At 35.8% G+C, this 23,344-nt stretch overlaps 1 long non-coding RNA gene across 6 annotated transcripts in view; it reads left to right on the top strand.

Annotated features, from left to right (window-relative positions):
* LOC144312775 (uncharacterized) overlaps positions 1–23,344 on the top strand; it is a 145,554-nt gene that overhangs the window by 107,663 nt on the left and 14,547 nt on the right. For 4 of the 6 annotated variants that reach the window (XR_013378354.1, XR_013378353.1, XR_013378356.1 and 1 more), the window contains one exon: positions 7,897–7,968. The exons of the other annotated variants lie outside the window; for them this stretch is intronic. This is a non-coding gene — a long non-coding RNA (uncharacterized LOC144312775). The remainder of the gene's footprint in view (positions 1–7,896; positions 7,969–23,344) is intronic. 6 annotated transcript variants of the gene reach the window in all.

The raw sequence follows: 23,344 nt of genomic DNA, 5'->3' as shown, positions 1-23,344 counted from the left end.
CTTAAGTGAATGCACTTAATTCTTAAGTGAATGAGATGAGACTTTGCATTCGCTATACTATGTATGTTCTCCTGTTCTCCTGTTTTAAGGTGGATTTGCAACTCAGAGCAGAGATACTTTAATTTGGCCTTGGTGGGTTGCAAATATTCAACCTGTGCATGCATGAGAAAGAATTAGAAGCTGGTGCTCATTGGTGGAGGCCAGAGATTGGAAAAGTATAGATTTATCTGGGAGATACAAAGCATACTGTGTGGATGCAATTAGAATGAGTGAAGAGATATCATGGGAGGATGAGTTTGGAAATGTGAGATAGGATTCGATTTTGGAAAGCCTTCAATCCTACACCAGAGGGTCTGAACTTAGAGGAGACACAGGAGACACCAAAGACTTTAAAGAGGCACCTGACCTTTCACAAGTACTCACTTATGATTAGTGGTCATTATCTAAAGCAGAGATGTACTTTAGAAAGAGTAAGCAGGACATTGCATCCAGAGTGAATTTATAGGGAAACGATTTTCTCCCTTTGGTAGAGAAGGCCACGTGATAGACATGTTATTAACGTTCTTGTGAAACCTCTTTTCTTTTTCAGAAGTAGCACCATACTTCTATTTCCTGCTTGACATAAATTTGCGTTCTGTGAGTCGATTCGTTCCGCTGATGTTTTCAATTGCTTAAATGTCACTCTTGGTTCCTGGGAAATTCCGGAGGTGTCATTTCACATTCAGACACATACATTCCCTTCCAGTGATTATTTATAACATCTAATCTCTCCGCCTTGAAATTGTCTTCAACTCAAAATTCCTCAAGCCCATCACCATTAGCTTAGACTAGCACAGAAAAAATTTTTACCTGTCACAAAGCATGGCTACAATTGAGAATCAGTTTTTAATAATATCTTACATTCTTATGAATTATTTTTAATTTTCTCATGGTGCCTTAACAACTATTCTCTCTTGTGATTATCCAAATGTCCTGTCATATAACTAGGAAAGTTTTTATCTTGCTTTAACTAATGAGGTGACTATGATCTAAAGATGCCAGGATAATTGCTTACAGACAGAAGACATGCAAATTACAGAACCAGAGTTTTAACCCCAAACTTCAGACCCTACCCCAGAAGTCTTTCCAGATTTCCAAAATAATTTTCCTAACAAACCATGGAGTTCAAAGAAGACTGCAACAACTATCTAAAAAATAAATTCACTTAGGGACATTTATATATCTAGGGGTTGAAATGAAATGACAGATTTTGTGACTGCAAACCTTTTGTCCTAAAAGTATGTCCTAGTGATTCTTAAGGGTTGAAATTAACATAATCAAGTACTTATATTAGATACAGAAAGGCAGCACATCCTAGGGTCACTGGTTTGACAATAACCTAAGAAAGAAGGTCTGATCAGTCTTTCTGTAATAGAAAGATCTGGACGCCTCAGAGCACTCCTTTTAAAAGAATGGCTCAAACCTCAACAGACATCAGAATCATCCAGAGTGCTTATGAAAAATGCAGATTTGTCAAGCCTAACTTCAGAAATTCTGATTCAGTGGGTAGGACAGAGTCCTCTAATCTGTATGCAGTGCAAAAAGCACACTTTGAGAACACAAAGGCCCTTTGGCTGTGTTACCCAAGCAGGTTCTGAAGGTCTGTTATTGTAGTAGGAGTCATATAGGAACTCTGTGAAGAGCTCTTTCAACCCAGACATAAATAATACTGTGCTGAGAATTAAACAATGAAAACCAGGTTGGATTAGAGGCATGGAAAGTCATCTTAAAGAGTCCTTACTGACAACCAGATGTGACACTAATATCAATAAAACTAAAGGAGTAATTATCAACCAAAAGAGATCAGCCATAGAAGCACAGAAAAATGATGCCCCAGTGGCAAAGAGCAGCAGCAATCCTCTGGGGAAATTAGCTCTTTGGCTCATCCATGGAAGTATCCAGTGCCCATGGCAGGTTTATTCCCAATATGGAGATCAGCTCTACAAGGCTCTGTTAATCTACACCATCTCATGTTTGAAATCGAGTAAATAACTTATACTTTCTCTGGTTCATACTTTCCAATAAAACTTTTGATTATTTTTGGGTTACCATGTAGCTTTTTTTTTTATAGGAAAAAGGCAATCCCTAGAGAAACTAACATTGATAATCTAGTTCATATGACATTTTAAAGATTTACAGTGAGAAACACCATAGGCATTCTGGAGTCTATCAGTTTCTATGATCTTAATAAAAGCTGTACTTCTGAAAGCTGGGTCTAAACTGTTTACCAAAAAAATAAGTTTTCTGAACTTGCAGGGCCAGATCCTCTTCTAGTTGACCGGCTGGCCCTCTTTAGAGCACTGTTTGTCAGTCTTTTCTTCATTATCATTCTCCTAGAAGTCGTTTAGAGATTTTTTTCCTAATTGCTGGCCACAGAAATTTTAATATCACAGATATATAGTGTGCATGTATATATATATATATATATATATATATATATATATATATATATACTGTATGCATATTTGTACTTTGTACCTAAAGAGTAAAATCTTTTGCTTCTCCCTCTAAGAATCATAATTTGCTCCCTTGGTATCAATGTTGCCCCTATTGAGCAACAATAAAACTTTCTGTCTTGCAATTAAACTTTAACTTTATACAACCCCCCCCCCTTTTTTTTTTCAAAAGTGTCATCATGCTTTCACTTATATGCACAATTACTTTAGAGGATGCTCTAACACTGATGCTCTAAAAACAACCATAAAATTCTATTCATTTTCTCTGTGCAGAATGAACTGTTTTCTCTACTTAAAAATGTGAATTTGCATATATTGGCTTGTTATTTAGCCAAATCATTGATCTGATTTAAATTTGGCCTTTGTGTCTCTTGCTTAAATTCACTGGCCAAATGACAAGGACCTGTGTGTCTTGTTGCTTGTTCTCACAGGTTACTAGAACTACACAGAAGTCTTTCTGAATTCCTCACTTTACTTTGCTATTGCTCATTATTATTCAATCTCTCCTTGTCCATTTCTTCAGGACAAGAGTCTACTGATTTCATCTTTATTCTCAAATACAATATGTTGCTTCCTTTCTCTGTATTTTTGTTTCTGCTCCTCTTCTTGCCTGGAATGTCATCCTATCATCCTTCTTTCTGACCATCCATATTCAACACACATTTCTTTCATAAAGCATTCCCAGCCCACTATGACCTCTTCTCCCCTCTAGCAGCATTTCCTATCTCTAGAACTCATTTGGTATGTATTCATGTACTCCTTGTGGGCCTAGAATAGAAATCACAAACACAAGCTCTAAAATTAGGATGGAGGCCTTTTCTACTACTTTACCCATGGCAGACATCAATAGTCACCTCAATCCCACTGAACAAAAAGGAAGCTCAAGAGAGACACTTCTAATGATGTCAGGTTAATATACAAATAAAACCTAATTGTCCCCTGGATGTTGTTGTAATCTTTATGGACTCAGAGCCCCCAACACAATTTTCTGCATGCAGGTTGTGCTCAGAAATGACTATTTCTTTGGTAAACAAATAAATGAATGCCTCTATTTAATGTGGATGTCACTAAGAATGCCACAGCCCACATCCCAGAGCTCAGTGGAAACCTAATGAAAAGGTCAGAGGGAAAATGGAAATAATAGGCAGGAGATAATATTTATCACATTTGGGAGACATATGGCTAGGCTTTTGCTGTCTCTCTGTTTGGATTTCTTTCTTTTTTTCTTTTTTCTTTTTTTTTTTTTAACTGATGAGTAATTTATTCCAGGACCAAATCTTTAAGTTTTCCTATATCTGAATTCTTAGAATAATTATTTCTTCTATCTCTCTTGGACATAGAAATGCTTGCCAAGAGAATAGAAGATTTAGGTGAGCCTCTGTATCTGCATTTTGTATATGGAAAGATGATTGAGCTTTCAGATCAATGTAAAGAAGAAACTTTTCACTGTAAATTCTGGTCAAGGTCAAAACACTTCCTTTGGAGATGAGCTCCCTATCGGTATAGGTGTTGAAGAATATACTTGGCAGCTTGGAAAGGAATCATTAGGACGAATTCAAAATCAGAAGATGGCATTGGGAGAATGGATTGTCACAAAAGACCATCATTCAGATTGTTCATTCCAGGATTGCCTGGATAATTCACTGAGCATGTCATTCTCAAACAGTACAGGCTATCCCCTGAAGGGTGCAATTCCTTTACCTTCATGAGGATACAAGCTACATTCTGAAACCTTGCTATTTCCTGTGCTCAATGAGAATAAAACAAAGAATTCATCACATTGGAGAAAAGCTTTTTAAAATTACTATTATTACTGCTACTGCAAAAAGTGTTTGTTAATTTCCACCCTTGTCCTACTCACAAAATTACCGAGATGCTTTTCCCAGGTGTGAGGTAGTTGTTTTGATTACAAGCTGTTTGAACATTACATTTCTTCCCAGACAGCAACTTTCTGCTGTAGGCAAATTGGGCTATTTTCATATAAATACAACCAATGCTTCAGCAATATTTTAATTATCAACTCCAATGGTACTAGACTGGTTTTTTTCCCCCCCTCACATCAAAATCCTCTGAATGACCTCATCAGTTCAAGTAGTTTAAAATGAAGATCATTAAACTCAAAGTTGAAGTGTTTCCTAAAATTCCTTTATTATAATACTATTATATACATTCCACATCGATTCCAAGTACCCCATGCTTTTTATTATTGGTGAAAGTTCCATTAAAATAGCTGATATCTGATGAGCACATACTGGATGCTAGTTATACTGTTTCTATTCATTGTCTAATCTTAGCCATGCAAGTGATGAAATAGATATTATTATCTCCATTAAATGAAGAGATACTGAGGCTCTGAAAAATCAGAGAAACAGCCCAAGAAGATTAATTTATAGGCTGTATAGCTAGGATTCCAACCTATGCCCCCCTGGTTCTAGAACCTGGGTGTCTTCACAATATTATGCTTTAAACCAATAATTCTCAAAATGTGGCTTTTGGATTAGCAGTAGCAGCATCACCTGGGAACATTTTAGAAATATAAATTCTCAGACCTCACTCCAGACCTACTGAATCAGAAACTCTGCCTTCCAGGTGACTTTGATGTACTTGCTCCAAACAAATAATATGGTTATTTTCTGTGTCAACTATTGTGCTATGCATAAGAGGAACTGTAAAAAAAAAAAAAAATGGGAAAACTTGGTTTCTCTCTAGAAGAGTTTAACAAAGAAAAAGAAGTTAAAACTATAATGATGAATAATACAGAGAAATATATATATATATAGTATTTAAGAAATATTTCTTCATCAATTGAAATAGATTCAAATTCTAGGCTGATTTTGTGGATTTTAATTTTCTATAACCTCTTTTGTTCCTTCCTGCATGTATATTCAAGTTTGGGTAGTATTTTATAATGTTTAACAAAAATACTTCACTTTCAGATAAACTTATATCTGTATTTCTCAGTCTCTCATGATGTATTTATGATGTTTGGATGACATGAATAAGTACCCTACATTTTATTTTGATTTTCAGAAGATTGTCTAGTAGAGGAAAACATTTTTTCAAATATGCTAATATAAGGAGCCTGCTCTGTCTGTCATATATAGTTCATATAGGCTCTGTTACAGTGGTAGAGACCAAGATTAGGAAGAGAGGGTGTCCACAGGTGACATCAAGCTTCATTCGACAATCTGTCTAAAGCCCTGAGTGTGATTTTGGCTCTACTTCTCAAATGCTTTAGTATTATTATCAACATTATAAACTCATCCTCCTAAAATATGACTTTTTTTAAAAGCATGGTTAGCAACCCGCAGGCTATCAAATATATGTCTAATTTAATTAGTAATTCTTAACAAGGGTAGCACCACCCTCAAGGCTGTGCTACCCTTGTGACAACTTCTTTTTGTCACAGCAGCTAATTGGTGATACTAGTACTTATTGGGTGAGGTCAGAAATGTTAGAAATCCTGCAGTGAATCAAATTCATATTAATAATTGTCCTTCCTCCCAGCCTCAAACTCTTGAACATTTTGTCAGATCCTTAGGAAGTACAACAACAGTTTATAATCATTTGAGCCTACAACCTAACTCCACTGTACATATTGAAGGGGAATAGAATAGTCCACCAAAAAAAAAAAAAAAAAATACCATTGTGGCATGTGGATTATTTTGAGCTAAAGGCAATCAAAACCTAGCATATTCAAGAAAAACTTTTATCTTTCTCTTAACTACCTAAAAGAATTTAGATAAGGAGTCTGACCCAGAAAAAAAGCTATTACTAAATAATCTTAAGACCTATTGATAGCCAGGCAAACATGTATTTACCAAACATCTACTTTTCTTTTCTTTTCTAACATCTCTTTTCTTATGTCCTGTGATTACCCTCTCTCCTTTGAAGCTACAGACCCCTATCCTATTCCTTAGCTCAGGATGGCACAAAGGCCTCAACTGCTTGACTTGTTGCTGGGTCTCATATTATAGGGCTCTCTTACATATGAGATTAAATTTTTTTCTTGTTTATCTGTTTTATGTCAATTATTAGACCAACCAAGAAAGTAGAAGGGTAGAAAGAAAAATTTTCTACCCCTACAATGTGAAAGAAATAATTTTTTTGCATGACTTCCTGTACTGAATTTCCTAAGAATATAAATACATGATGAATCTAGGGAAAATTATATTTTGTTTTATTCAGAACTTTACCCAGGATCGTTCATAATTTCAGTTAGCCATGCAATTAACAGGATTGCTGTTTTTTTATTGTTTTGCTTGCTAATATGACATATGATTCTTAATGTGTGTGTAAGTTCCAATTTCAAAACTAGTAACTATAAGGAAAAGTGTTGATTATACTGAGCTTGCTTGCTAGCTTGCTATACTGTCTTGCTCAAATCCAAACACATATCATTACAAGTAGATGTCTGTTCTCGTATAATTGTATACAGCTACTAAATAATATCAATTAACTATAAATTGATATTCTTACTTTCCTATGCAAATATGAATAAATATATGGCAATATTTTGATATTTGTTTACTTTTTTCTCAGTCTTTTTAGATTATCAATGCCACAGCTCAGAGATCTGTTATATTTACCACTGTGGCCTTGATGCCTAGGGCAGAGCATCTCATCTTTAGTGAGATCATTCACTCTACCATTTGCTGAGGGCTGATTTGGGTCAGGCACAACAGGGAATAGGACTAGAGAGGAGGCAAGTGACCAACAAGCTACCAGATAAAGATACCCACAGAAGGCAGTAAAGTGCCAGGAGGAAAATACAAATGTAAGAAGAATAATCTATTGAAGAGGTAATTTAGACAGTCAGCATGCAGGCCTCTCTGAGAAGGTAGCTTTTATAATAAGACTGAACCATCAGAAACAGCAAGCCAGTGAGAGTCAGCAAGAGCATTCTAGGTAGAGGGAATAGCAAATACAAAGACCTGAGGCAAGCTAGGGTTTAGTTTGATTTCAGGACACAGTATATGATGTGTGGCTGGAAGGTTGGAAGGAGAGCAAAATTTGTCACCCCCAAATATGCTTCTTTGTCATAAGGAATACTTTAAGCTGATTATTTTAAAGAGAGAGCAGGAATAGGAGAAGCCCTGAAAACCAAGCAGAAGTTACGCTTTTGTAAGAGACATTCACATTTATAAGGGAAATCTCCATTTCTAAGAATGTCTCCTTTGATAAACCAGGAAAAGGGGGATGATTAAACTCTAGAACCTTATCAATGGAGAGAGCAGACTGTATAAAACCTTACCTTTTTTCACTAATCATCTAATCACCTCCCAGTACTGGCCACCTACCTCCCACACTTGGTCTTTAACTGGAGATGGTATATATAAGGTGCTAGCTGAGGGCATCTTAAGGGAGTTATTCAGTTTCAGTTTTTTTTTTTTTTTCTCAGGTATCTCCCATGTATGTAGGAGGTAGACACAGCATTAAACTCCAAGGATCCCAACTCATTTGTTTTTCTTAGGTTCGTATATCTTTTATTATAAGAGGTCTCAGCCAAGAACTTAGAAGGGGAGAGAGGGAATGATCTTTCATCCTCCACAGTGGTGATAGAGATGCTGGGTGAGGTGACTGAGGGGAGACAGTTGATAGAGACAAGCAAAAGTCCATCCTGTTTGGCCTCATAGGTCTTGGTAAAGCAATAAGATTTTATTCCAAGAGCAATATGAGGATATTGGAGTGTTTTAAGAAGAAAAAAAAGAATAGGGACACCTGGGTGGCTTAATGTTGAGCATCTGCCTTTGGCTCAGGGCATGATCCTGGAGTCCCAGGATCAAGTCCCAAATCAGGCTCCCTGCATGGAGCCTGCCTCCCCCTTTGCCTATGTCTCTGCCTCTCTCTCACGAATAAATAAATAAAATTTCTAAAAAAAGAAGAAAAATATATCTAGCTTCCATTTTTAAAAAATGACTGTGGCTGCAGTGAAGACAATGGACTATTGCCATTCAATAGATAATTTTGTTTAATAAATAAATGTCCCAATACATCCATCCATCCATGCATGAATGAATACATTTATGATTCAATAATTTAGGAAAAACCAAGGGCTGACACTATGCCCCCTTTCTCTCCCATCTTCCTGGGTAGCTCCCATTAGTCCATTCCTGAGCCCTAGATTCCTCACAAGGGAAAAAAAAATAAAAAAGCACTGAAGGTCTCCTCCAGCTCTGAAATAATTCAGTAATTCCTGCCAGCCCCGCCCTACTGCCAAGGCTCTCAGGCAACAAGCAGCTGAAAAGAAAAGCTGCTGAATGCCTCTGCTCTGTTTATCATCCTCCGTTTGGCATTTTGTCTGCAGCTGGGGCCCTCTGTATAAGACCACTCAGCATCTATAAGCTGACTAATTTCCATGTTGATTGCAAAGCTGGAAATGTATATACTTGTCATTCTTATTCTTGGCCAAATGCCGACAGTAGCTCTGACGATGGGGTGCTGACACCACTTGCTAGTTATTGTCTGATGTGCAATTGACATGAGTGGGTTTAGGAGGATGCACAATTTGATAATCAGACCACATCTGCAAAGCAATCACGAGTCACATTATGGAGAAAATACAAGTAAAAGCTGGAGATGTGACGGTCTTATTTTCAACTTCCCTTACCCCAGCAAAGATTGTGTAGAGATGTTGATGTGTGAAACAATTTTATATTTTTTAATATAATGAGCATTTCTTAGTATTTTGAATTTATATGAGTGTAGCAAGTGGCAGGCTATAGAACAAAATGCTTTGATGTTTATAATCTAGTTTTAGAAATGCATTGTATTAGAGCTATAAAGTAATAGATGTCTGATGAAGATATACAAGCCACACAGAAGCATATACAATTGAAAGAAAATGTCCTTGAAGTACATGCCCAGCTCACTCCCATATGATGTGGCAGCCAAGGGCAGACTCTATATAGTCAGACTACATGGATTCAGATCCTGTTTCCACCTCGTGTATGATTTTCTGTTACAACCTTAGCCATGTTATTTCACTTCTCTGTACCTCAGTTTTCTCGTCTGTAAAGTAGAAATAATAGTAGTGCCTTTGTAAGAATTGTGATAGAGATTAGTTTATGAATGTAAAATTCAGAATAGTGCTTTGCACTTAGTAAGAGCTCCATAAATATCACATATTCTTATTATCCATTTTGTTACTCCTCTCCAAAACCAATACCACCCATTGGGTGTCCTATAACTCTCAATTTAATCGTTAGTCTACTCACAAACTGTCATCTCTATTTTTTTTTAAGTTAAAACTGGAACTACAAGCTATACCAGAGTTTTCAGATTTTTCTTTTTTTCCATTAAAAAATGTATCATGGAAATTTTTACCAATATATAGATCTGCATCATGAACAGTTATGAAGTATTTCATTTTGTGGATGAGGTAGCATTTATTTAGCCATGCTTCAACTGAGAAATATTTAGGGTGCCTCTGACATTTTGCTGCTACAGTGTTGCAGTCAACTTCATTATCAACCTATCTTTGTACATTCCCAAGAGTTTTTCTATAGGAAAGATTTTGAGAGGTACAAGGTGCTCTTAGTTATATCTTTGCAAAAACTCTTAGGAGGAAACAGAGTGAGTGCTATTATTACAAAGGAGGTTAATTACAGGAGTTGAGCAATTTCCCTAATTCCTCACAGATAGTACTTACTAAGAGTGCCTAGTGCAGATGGGACAAATACTCAGGTCTTCTAATTCCAAACCCTGTACTCTTCCTATAGGATGACATAAAGATAGATCAAGATTGGCTTGGTTACCTCTGCTTACCTCTGTAGACTGGAGTCTTTCATATTAAAATAGATTTTTTTAAACTCTAGCTGCAGATGGGCCTGATAGTCCTATAGACTGACTAGACAAAGCCGGCCAACCCTGTTTTTCATCCATGTCCATAGAAAGATTCCCCAATCCTTAAACATGGATAACATTTACTGAGGGCTCAATATAGTAAAAACACTGTATACAAGACGAAAAGAAAACAAAGCTGAATCAGACAGTGTAGAGAGACCTTGTCCTGAGTCAGTTCACAGCCTAGCAGACAAATAAGAAATGTCCATAAGAAAGAAAAATGTCCATAAGTAGTTAAGGTACAATGTAGATTAATAACTTAAGGAACATGACAAATAACAGCCTTTGTGGAATTCAAAAAATGGAAGATTGGATATTTAAAAACCACAGCCCACCTGCTTTTAGCTTTAATCTCCCCTCGAATTCCCACCACTGTGTCCAGAGACACAGAGAATTAAGAATTAATTCCAGAGAATTAAGTCCAGAGAATTAAGTGTGGCATTAATTCTATAACCCTGAGGGTCCTTTGAGACCCTAAATCCAATAACAGAACAATCATTTACTCATGAATGGACAGCAACCTGAAACTTAGCTACAAATACTTTTCTTTGATAGCCATTTGTGAATAAAGGTTATATATAAGGTATAAAAAACTATTGAGATTAAATAGGTAAATGAGACAGTCTATCCCTCAGGTTGGATTTTTTTTCAGGTTGGATTTCACATTCTGTGAATACTCATCCATGTGAGTTACAGAAAAATTTTCTATTTAATTATTGTTATAGTTTTGAAAAAAAAAAAGTAATACTGATGCCCATCTCACAGATCATTGTCAAACTGTAACAGTGTGTTTTCACAGCATTTATTAGTCATTATCCTGGAACTTTCACACCGAGGTTTGAATCCACCAAAATGGTACAAATGGAATTCTATTTCTTTCTGTTGTTTGTGGTTATTTAAAATCCACAATCAAGCAAAGGGACAGATGGAGTGCTCCTTAGCACTTTGATACCTAGAATAAATTGGATCTCTGTGTAGGCATCAAACTAAATACTAAAAGCTTCAGCTATCTTTGCTATAAATCAGTGTTAGTTATTAAGGGGCTGAACTTGTGGATACCTTATTCAGAATAATTTCATATATGAACTTGATTACTAGCGCTCTTTGAAATCTAGATTTTCCAAAAGACTGATGCTGTTAAATCCATTCAATTTTTCAGACAGAACTAATCCAGCTCAGAGGGCTGCTGTTTTATAATTCTACCTCCTGCTTGATCAGTAATTAAACTTAGAAAAGAAGGAGGTGGAGGAATTATCACCAATATCTCAGTTAACAACAAGTAACTTTAGAGCATCAAAATAAAATAGTTCCTCAAACCTTGCAAACATCTATGAGCTTAGAAAAAAAAAGAAAAGAAAAGAAAAAAACAATTTGATTGGTTCAGTGTAAATGAATCATAAACATATGTCTTGGGTTTCTCAATATGGGGACATGGCTGGCAAAATTCATTTAAGCTGTGCAGAACCCAGAGCATTTGAAAAAGAGCTTGACAGGCTGAAAATATATCCGTGCTGTCCTATGAGCAATGCAAATAACTCTTAAATTAAGCACAGTATTTTTTTCCAGTGGGCCAGGAAACCTAACAGCATAATAACAGCTTATATTTCCATAGCTGTTTTTCCCCCTCAACACTCCTGAAATTCTGTGAGCAATGTATCAATTTTTCCTATCCTTACTTTACTAATAGCAGGATGATTCTTTGGGCAGAGCACACATGAAGACACACATAACAGATGGATAGAGAGATATCTATATCTATACAGATAGAGGATACATGACAGTCAACTTTCAATTTCAGATAACAAATTACATTTTCGTTTAAGTATACCCATCAATAATATTTATATTAAAGTTAGTATTTTAAATAAGTTTTTAGGGGCACCTGGGTGGCTTAGTCAGTTAAGCATCTGCCTTCAGCTCGGGTCATGATATCAGGGTCCTGGGATTGATCCCTACATTGGGCTCCCTGCTCACTGGGGGGACCTGTTTCTCCTTTTCCCTCTTTCTGCTGCTCCCTATGCTTGTGCTCTATCAAATAAATAAATAAAATATTTTAAAAAGTTTTTAGTATGTGCCATATAGTGTTTGGGATATGCCTAAAGAGTATTTGTTGTTTATCTATAATTCAAATTTAAATTTTAACCAGTCATAAAATGAATAATACTGTGTTGCATATTTGAACCTTGCTAAGTGAGTAGATCTTAAGAGTTCTCATCACAAGAAAAAAATTAACTATATATGGTAACAGATGTTACTTAGATTTATTGTGGAACTCATTTTGCAATGTAAACAGATACTGAATCATTATGTTACACACCTGAAAGTAATGTAATGTGAGACATCATTTATACCACAATCTTAAAAAAAAACAAAAAAAAAAAGGAACTGGGTATCCTGGATTTTTTGCTAAATCTGACAACCTTAGTTCTATTCTTTCCCAAACTAGACATATGATACAAAAAATATAGTTTGTGGATTAAAGAAGTTTGTTTGTCTTCAAAGGAAAAAAACATCTAGAATAAGAGAGGGCTGGAGGTAGAAGAAACTCCTTATCAACTGTTGCCCCAGAAAGTAAAGACACACCAGTGCAACTGTGTGAAGGACAGTCATGGTTTTATAAACTGGACTCCACTCATGCTTTCCTGGAAGCCCTTCTTCCTTTCAGTACTATTATGACACAACTAAGTTTGCTTAGAAGGAATATGGAGCATATATTTTATTTTGGGGACTTATTGGTAAAGCAGAGAAAAGGAGGTCATCACCTATCTCAGTGGGGGAGGGAAGGGCAAACATTGAGCAAAGAAACCAAATTAGTATGGCTACTAAAGGAGGTGTGGTGGTCTACAGAGGGTTACAGACTAAGGATCAATAGTCCTGTGACTCTCTTACCTTATATTTTGTTATTCTCAGTTCTTGGCATGGCGATTGACAGTGTGGGTACTCAATAAATATTTGTGGAACAAATGAATAAATGGACCTTTCCATCTATAAAATCAAAGAATGGAACCGAGTCACATAGAACTCTGAGGTTTCCAACCAGACCTCAATTTATAAAGAACTATCTCTAGGGTTCCCTTAATAGAAGAAGGGGGTATCAGAGGCAGGCAGACATCCAGGCACATGTCTCCTACTTCAGGCAGAGCACTTACTTGCCTATCTTCTGCACTGAGGTTCAATGCAAAGATAAGTTATAAAAAAAATTTAAGAAAACTTCAGTTCTAAGTTCTTTGACTCCACTCACAGTTTAGTCCCCACAACAAAATAATCCACACTTTGCTCAAATCTAGCAAGAAATGACTGGGACATAGTTTAAAGGACAGCAGAATAAAGGAGAACCTGAAAAGGGACTTCTCACTCTGGTCTCCACTTTCCCCAAATGGTTCTTCTCAGGAACAGTATGTCTTGTCTGGAGTGATAATTACTTGTCGAATTACAATAGAAAAATGAAGAGAAAAATCATGCACAATCTCTCCAGTAGTTTGTCATATTGAAAATATGGCATAATTGATTTTGCAAATGCACCAAGAGAATACAAAACCACAATCAGTTTTTCTTCAGTGTTTATAGTGATGGAAGTCTAATTGCATAATTTATCATTATGAAATATACTGTAGAGATCACAGGTATACATGGTAATCAGTAGGAGGGTTTTGTCAGCTTTTGTGTAAATCACTGTGGGCATTTTTTGTTCAGCACACAAACCAGTCCCAGATAAACTCCATTTTGATCATGTACAACCACATTCCAGTTGTTAAGTGTTTCAATGGCCCATGTAATCCATTAACTGTGCTATTTCTGCCCCTTTTCACCCCTCTAGGAAATCTCTGTTTCCAGCTCAGGTGAGGATGTTAGGGAGTGCTACCCTGAAAGTGCCATTGAGCTGTGTTCTGATCTGAGCAATGGGCTTTAATGGCTCCCCAGTGGCTCAAGATCCTTATCTCCAGCTGCTTCTCCTTAGTCTTTACTACACACACATTATATCACAGCTACATCAGATAACCTGCCAGTTGCTGAAAACTGAATTATCTTTTTCTTCTCTGGTCTTTCATTCATTTCTCTGAATCCTCAAGTTTTCTATACATATTTTAAAAATGTCTGTATAAACCATTTTGCATCAGGTATGCTTCTAAGCACACATCTATCATTAAAAGTAGGACAGTAGACTTCTTTTAGGAGTACAGAATATATATACTTTCCCCCATTTCTCCTGCTAAGTGCAAATAAAAACCCTGGACATTATGTGTAAAACAAACATAAGGCAACTCTGAAGGGTAAGGAGAAAATGGCAGACCAGTAGGAAACTGTGCCCTGAACAATGAGTCTTCCTGGTTTCTTGTTGCCTTATGTATCTTGAGATGCCAGTAACTGGGAAATGCCAGTAGCCATAACAATAACAAAGACACAACAAAAGTCTGTTAAAAGAAAAGGGGGAGTCTGAAACAACAGAAAACTTTTAGCCAACAATTGTTCTATTGCAGCTAGGAAAAAACTACAGCTTCACCCTTACTCAGACCAGCAAAGACTAAGTGAGGAGCCTACACTTACACCTTTACCAGGCTTTAATAAGGAGCCCAGCCTTATGCAACCCTGTCAGGGTGGTGTCCAAGAAGGCCCAATGCAGATATGGAGCTATAAAATATTCTGGGCAGTAACAAGCTCCCACTGTCTGACCATATCAGACATGGGGACATGACAAAATCACATGGGGAGCCTGTACTACCATCCCAACACAACAGTAAAGAGGCACACTCCCTGTGGGTGGTATAACAGGAGGCCTCTATGGAGTCTAGAGTCAGGACTTCCATATTACTTAATGGTAAAAAGGCCACTTCTCTACCATGAAGTCAGTGAGGCCACCGAGAAACAGTAAAGAGGATTCTTATTTCTCTTAGGGAGATTGTGGTGGATGGAGGTCTAATGGGAACCAGAAGTCTCAGCAATGCCCAGCAGTAATGAGAAGTTCCCATCCTGAGTTGTAAATAAAAGGCCCATCCTGAGTTGTAAAACTTGGCCTGAAGGCCAAGTAGGAAACCAGGACTTCTTAGTACCTGATGATAAAATAAAAATGCCTTACCAAGTAATTAAGAACACACTTGAGGGATCCCTGGGTGGCGCAGCGGTTTGGCGCCTGCCTTTGGCCCAGGGCGTGATCCCGGAGACCCGGGATCGAATCCCACATCGGGCTCCCGGTGCATGGAGCCTGCTTCTCCCTCTGCCTGTGTCTCTGCCTCCCTCTCTCTCTCTCTGTAACTATCATAAAAAAAAAAAAAAAAAATAAGAACACACTTGAAAAAAATGAAAAAGAAATAGAGTCAGTACAAATATATTTTATAAAGAATGTCCAAATGTAAGGAATAGAACTTCATATACAGTAACCAAAAGAATGATATTGAATGGACTAAAAAAATATAAGGGGAAGAAGAAAGAATCAGTGAGCTGGAAGAAAGAACAACAGAAATTACGCACTCTGAAAAAACAGAGCAAAAATAGACACAATGAATAGACCCTTGAGGACTTTTATGTCTATAACAAAAGATTTAACATTCATGTCATCAGACTCCTAAAATGAATTGCAATTACAGTGTTTTCTCTAACTACAATGGAATCAAACCATGAATCAATAACAAAATAGAACAGTTACGTCTCCCAACATGAGGAAACTAAGCAATATACTTCTAAATAAACCATGAGTCAAAAAGGAAGTCATAAGAAAAAATTATCAAACTGAATAAAGATAAAAATACAACATATTTTATCAAAGAAGATACCCCACATCATATGTCATCAGAAAATACAAATTAAAATAACAGTGAGATGTTTTTCACATCTATTAGGATGGTTGATATCCAAAACGCTGAGTAAATCAGATGCTGCAGAGGATGAGGAGCAAGATTCATTGCTGGTGGGAAATGAAAAACAGTACAACCACTTTGGAAGACAGTTTGGTGATTTTTTACAAAACTAAACATACTTCGACCATACAGTCTAGTAATTACTCTTTGGTATTTACCCAAAGAGTTGAAAACTTATCGCCACACAAAAACCTATACAGAGATGTTGATAGCACAAAAGGAGAGAAAATGAGTGGGAAATATCAGAGAGGGGGACAGAACATGAAAGACTCCTAACTCTGGGAAACGAACAAGGGGTAGTGGAAGGGGAAGTGGGCAGGGGGATGGGGTGACTGCGTGATGGGCACTGAGGGGGGCACTTGATGGGATGAGCACTGGGTGTTATGCTATATGTTGGCAAATCAAGCTCCAATAAAAAAATATACAAAAAAAAAAAAGCAAAACGATGTTTATAGCAGCTTTATACTCATAATTGCCAGAACTTGGAAGCAACCAGGATGTCCTCCAATAGATGAGGAAATAATCTCTGGTATATCCAGATAATGAAATAGTATTCAGCACTAAAAAGAAATGAGCTATCAAACCATGAAAAACACGGAGGAAGTTTAAATGAATATTAATGAGTGAAAGAAGCCAATATAAAAACGTTACATACTGTATGATTCCAACTATATGACATCATGGAAAAGGGAAAATAATGAAGAAAGTAAACAGACCAGCGATTTCCAGTGACTTGGGGTGGGGTTGGGGGAGAGGATGGGATGAATAGGTGGAACACAAAAGATTTTTAGGGTAGTGAAACTATTTCATATGGTACTACAATGATGGGTACCTATTATGCATTTGTCAAAACCCAAAGAATTTAAAATGCCACAAATGAACTGTAATGCAACCTATGGACTTTGGGTAATTGTAACATGTCAGTGCAGGGTCATCCATTATAAAAAAGGTATCACTCTGGTAGGGGATGTTGATAATGAGGGAGACTATATAGGAGACCCTTGTACCTTCCCCTAATTTTGCTGTGAACCTAAAACTGGTCTAAAAAAAAGTAAAGTCTTAAATAAATATGCGCACAACATATTCAAATCCATGTGACACAGCTAAAGCAGTGCAGCAAGGAAAACTTAGAGCAATAAATCCACACGTTAGAAAAGGTGAAACCTCTCACATCCATAGCTCATAGTTCTCAACTCAAAACCTAGAAAAAGAAGTACAAAATAAAGCCTAACTAAGAAAAAAAAAAGTAACAATAAGTATGAGGATAGAAATTAATGAGATTAAAAATTAAAAAAAAATAGAGAAAAATCAATGACTGAAAGAGCTAGCTCTCTGAAAAAAATCGGCAAAATTGACAAACCTCTAGCAAGATTGACAAACACAAAAAGGGAGAAGACACAAAATCCTAATATCAGTCACGACACAGATGATATTACTACAGGCTGTGCAGACAAAAAAGATAAGGGAATACTCTAGACATATAATTTTGAACACTTGGATGAAATACATCAATTCCTTGAAGCTACCATATCATTGTTAATATGAAATAAAGAATTTGAATAGCCTTGTAACTATTAAGGACATTGAATTCATAATTTAAAAACTCAAAATGAAGTAATCTCCAGGCCCAGATGGTCTTAGAGAATTCTACTAATTTTAAAAAAGAATACCAATTCTACACGGCCTCTTTTGGAATAGAAGAGGAGAAAACACTTTTAATTCCTTTACGGAGTTGGTATCACCCTGATACTAAATGGACTAAGACAGTACAAAGAAAGGAAATTTGGACCAATATCCTACATACATCAATGGACAGATCATCTAAAAAGAAAATCAACAAGGAAACAAGGGCACTGAATTACACAGTGGATCAGATAGACTTAACAGATATATTCAGATCATTTTGTCCTAAAGTAGTAGAATACACATTCTTTTCAAGTGCACATGGAACATTCTCTGGAATAGATCACATATTAGGGCACAAAACAGGACTCAACAAATTCAAGAAAATTAAAGTCATGCCATGCACCTTTCCTGACCACAAAACTATGAAACTAGAAGTCAATGATAAGTAAAAATCTGGAAAATCACAAATACTTGGAGGTTAAATAATATGCTACTAGAAAATCAATAGGTCAACCATGAAATGAAAGAATAAGTTTTTAAAAAATTGTGTATGGAAACAAATAAAAGTGAAAACACAGTGATCCAAAACTTTTGGGATGCAGCAGAAGTTGTTCTAAGAGGGAAGTATATAGCAATGTAGGCCTACCTCAAGAAGTAAGAAAAATAGAGAACCTGACATTACACCTAAAAGAGTTAGATAAAGAAGAACACACCAAACCCCAAACCAACAGCAGGAAGGACACAATAAGGACCAGAGTGAAACAAATGATATGGAAACTACAAAAACAATAGAACAGATTAATGAAACCAGGAATGGTTCTTTGAAAAATTTATTTATTTATTTATTTTAAATTCTTTGAAAAATTTAGTAAAATTCTTAAACCTCTAGCAAGACTTATCAAAAAGGAAAGAGACAGGATCCAAATAAAAAATAAATCACAAATGAGAGAGTAGAAATAACAACCAACATTAAAGAAATGCAAATAATTATGAGAATATTTTGAAATATGCCAATAAATCGGACAACCTAGAAGAAATGGATAAATTCCTAGAATCATATAAATTAAAAAACTAAAGCAGTAATAGAAAATTTGAGCAGACTGATAACCAGTAAAAAAAATCGAATCAGTAGTCAAAAAACTCCCAACAAACAAAAGTCCAGGACTGGGTGACTTCACAGGCAAATTCTTCCAAACATTTAAAGAAAATTTAATATCTATTCTTCTCAACTATTCCAAAAAATAGAAGAGGAAGGAAAATTCAAATTAATGCAATGAGACCATTATCCATTAACCAGATAAGACACCACTAAAACGGAGAAATGTTTAGAGAGAATATACCTCAATAAAATAAAACACTGTATATGAAAAACTCATAGCTAATATTATCCTACTTGGGGAAAAGTGTAGAGCTTTTTCTTTATAATGAGGAACAAGACAGGGATGTCCATTCTTACCACTTTTATTTAACATAGTTCTTGAAGTCCTAGCCACAGCAATCAGATAAGAAATAATAGGCATCCACGTCATCAAGGAAGTAGTAAAACTTTCACTAACTGCAAATGACATGATTCTCTATATAAAAAACCTGAAAGACTCCACCCAAAAACTGCTAGAACTGATAAATGAATTCAGTAAAATCACAGGATACAAAATCAACATGCAGAAATCTGTTGCATTTCTATACACTAATAATGAAGCAGCAAAAAGAGAAATTAAGGTATCAATCCTATTTATAATTGCACCAAAAATAATAAAATACCTAGAAATAAACTTAAGCAAAGAAGTAAAAGACCTGTGTATAAAACTCAAATACTGGCATGCCTGGGTGGCTCAGTGGTTGAGCATCTGTCTTTGGCTCAGGGCATGATCCCGGGGTCCATAATCAAGTCCCACATCAGGCTCCTTGCAGGGAGCCTGCTTCTCCTTCTGCATGTGTCTCTGCATCTCTCTCTCTTTCTGTGTGTCTCTCATGAATAAATAAATAAAATCTTTAAAAAATATATAAAAAAATAAAATAAAATAAAACTCAAACACTGATGAAAGAAATTGAAGAGGACACAAAGAAATGGAAAGACATTACATGTTCATGGATTGGAAGAACAAATTTTGTTAAAATGTCTAAATTCTCTAAAGCAATGTACCCGTTCAGTGGAATCCCTATCAAAATACCAATGGCATTTTTCACAGGAGTAAAACAAACAATCCTAAAACTTGTATGGAAACAAAAAAGACCGTGAATAGCCAAAGCAACCTTGAAAAAGAAAAGTAGAGCTGGAGGCATCACGCTTCCAGACTTCAGGTTATATTACAAAGCTGTAGTAATCAAAACTCTACAGTACTGGCACAAAAATAGACACGTAGATCAATAGAGTGGGATAGAAAATCCAAAAATGAACCTACAGCTATAGGGTCAATCAATCTTTGGTGAAGCAGGAAAGAATATCCAAAGGAAAAAAGACAGTGTCTTCAACAAATAGTGTTGGGAAAACTGGATAGGAACATGCAAAAGAATGAAACTGGATCATTCGTTTTCACTATACACAAAAATATGCCCAAAATGGATTAAAGATCTAAATGTTAGATCTGAAATCATAAAAGTCCTTGAAGAAAACACAATCAGTAATTTCTCCAACACTGGTCATAGCAACTTCTTTCTAGATATATCTCCTGAGGCAAGGGAAGCAAAATAAAAAATAAGATATTGGACTACATCAAAATAAAAAGCTTCTGTACAGCAAAGGAAACAATCAACAAGACTAAAAGGCAACCAACAGAATAGAAGATATTTGCAAATGATAAAGGTCTAGTATCCAAAATATATAGACTTGTAAAACTCAACATTCCCAAAACAAATAATCCAGTTTAAAAAAGGGCAGAAGACATGAAAAGACAGTTTTTTCAAAGAAGACATACAGATAGCCAACACATATATGAAAAGATGCTGGGCATTACTTATCTTCAAGGAAGTGAAAATCAAAACTAATCATCTCATATCTCTCAGAATAGCAAAATACAGCACAAGAAACAACAGGTATTGTGATTTGGTGAGGATATGGAGAAAGGGGAATTCTCTTCACTGCCGGTGGGAATGCAAACTGGCACAACCACTTTGGAAAACAGTATGGGGATTCCTCAAAAAGTTAAAAATAGAACTATCCTATGATCCAGCAATTGCGCTATAAAGTATTTACCCAAAGAATACAAAAAATACTAATCCAGAGGTATACACACACCTCAATGTCTATAATAGCATTATCTATAATAGCCAAATTATGGAAACAGCCCAAATTTCCATCAATGGATGAATGGATAAAGATGTGGTGTGTGTGTGTGTATACATTATATATACATTATATGTATATATAAAATACATAGTGTGTGTATACATTTTGTATGCATTATTTATAATGTATACAATATATACACATACATGCATTATATATAATGTATATAAAATGTATATAAAATATATATACATTATATATTCCAGTTTATATATATAAAATGGAATATTTCTCTGCCACAAAAGAGAACAAAATCTTGCCATTTTCAAAAACATGCAATACAATGTCAGAGAAGCAATACCATATGATTTCAGTCATGTGGAATTTAAGAACCAAAACAATGAACAAAGAGATAGAGAGAGAGAGGCAAACCAAGAAACAGACTCTCAACTATAGAGAACCAACTAATGGTTACCTGAGAGAAGCAGATAGGGGAATGGGTTAAATAGCTGATGGGGATTAAGGAGTGCTCCCATTGTGATGAGCACTGAGTGATGTATGGAATTGTTGAATCATTATACTGCAAACATGAAATTAATATTACAATGTGTATTGATTAACCAGAATTTAGTTTAAAAAGTCTATCAATGTAACCTACCATATTAACAGGTTAAAAATGGAAAATATACAATCATACCAGTCCAGAAAAAGCATTTGACAAAATTCAGTATCCATTCATCATTGAAAAATATATAGCAATCTCTCAGAAACACAAGAATAGAAGGGATTTTCCTCAATTTGAAAAAGATCTCCACATACAAAAAAAAGAATCTGCAGATGCTTTTCCCCTGAGGTCAGGAATGGGTAGGGACACTTACTCTCACCACTGTAATTTACATAGTGCTGGAAGTTCTACCCAGCACAACAGACAAAGAAAGGAAATAACAGGCATATAGATCAGAAAGGAAGAAATGAAATTGTCAATATTTACAAATGACATAATTACCTATAAAGAAAATTTCAAAGAATCTACCAACTCCCCTCCCCACCAAAACCCAGAACATGCAGAACATGTAAGTAAGTCCAGCAGGTCAAGGGTTTAAGATAAATATCAACTACATTTCTACCTACTACAAGTTAGCACATGGACATCCAAATCAAAAAAAAAAAAAAAAAAAAAAAAAGAATGATTATAACAGCTCAAAACAAAATACTTAGATGTATATCTAATGTGTATAAGACACACTGAAAAACAAAAATTGCTTACAAAAAATCACAGTATGCCTAATAAATACATGTATTGTGTTCATGCATTAGAAGACTGAAGAGAGTAAAAGATGCCAATTCTCTTCAAATTGATAAATAGATAATGTAATTCCTCTCAAAATCCCAGCAAGATTTTTTGTGCATAGAGGCAAATTTTTCTGAAATAAATTATATGGAAATGCAAAGGAACTAGAAGAGGTAACATCATTTAGAAAGGAATAATGTGAGAGAAATCAAGCTACTTTTTCAAGATTTAATATATAACCTCAGTAATCAAGACGGTGTAGCTTTGGTGGATGTATAGAGGTTAAGATTAATGGAACAGAAGAGAAAACCCAGGGATGCCTGGGTGGCACAGTAGTTGAGCATTTGCCATCAGCCGAGGGCATGGTCCCAGAGTTCCCTGGATTGAACCTGGCATTGAGCTTCCAGCAAGGAGCCTGCTTCTCCCTCTGCCTCTCTCTGTCTCCCATGAATAAATAAATAAAACCTTTTAAAAAAGAAAAAAGAAGAGAAAACTCAGATATATTAAAATATGCCCAGCTCATTTTTGATAATGCTATAAAAGCAATTACACAGAAGTAGGAGTCTTTTTAAATGATACTGGAGGGGATCCCTGGGTGGCTCAGCAGTTTAGCGACTGCCTTTGGCCCAGGCGTGATCCTAGAGTCCCGGGATTGAGTCCCACATTAGGCTCTCTGCATGGAGCCTGCTTCTCCCTCTGTCTGTGTCTCTGCCTCTCTTATTAATAAGCAAATAAAACCTTAAAAAAAAAAAAGAATGATACTGGAAAAATTGGACATACATAGGCCAAAACAGAAGAATATCAACCTAAATCTCACACCTTATAAAAAGATGTGACTCAAAATGAATCACAGACTCAAATACAAAACATAAAGCTATAAACATTTGTGGAAAAAAATGCAAGATAAAATCTTTAGGATCTGGATCTAGGCAAAGACTTTTGACTTGCTACCAAAAGCATGATCTATAAAAAAATTTTTGAGAAATTGAATTTCATTAATATTAAAAAA

Source organism: Canis aureus, chromosome 4 (assembly GCF_053574225.1).
Source record: "Canis aureus isolate CA01 chromosome 4, VMU_Caureus_v.1.0, whole genome shotgun sequence".
Taxonomy (NCBI): domain Eukaryota; kingdom Metazoa; phylum Chordata; class Mammalia; order Carnivora; family Canidae; genus Canis; species Canis aureus.
The sequence above is the reverse complement of the archived record's forward strand: the minus strand, read 5'-3'. Positions and strand labels throughout refer to the sequence as shown.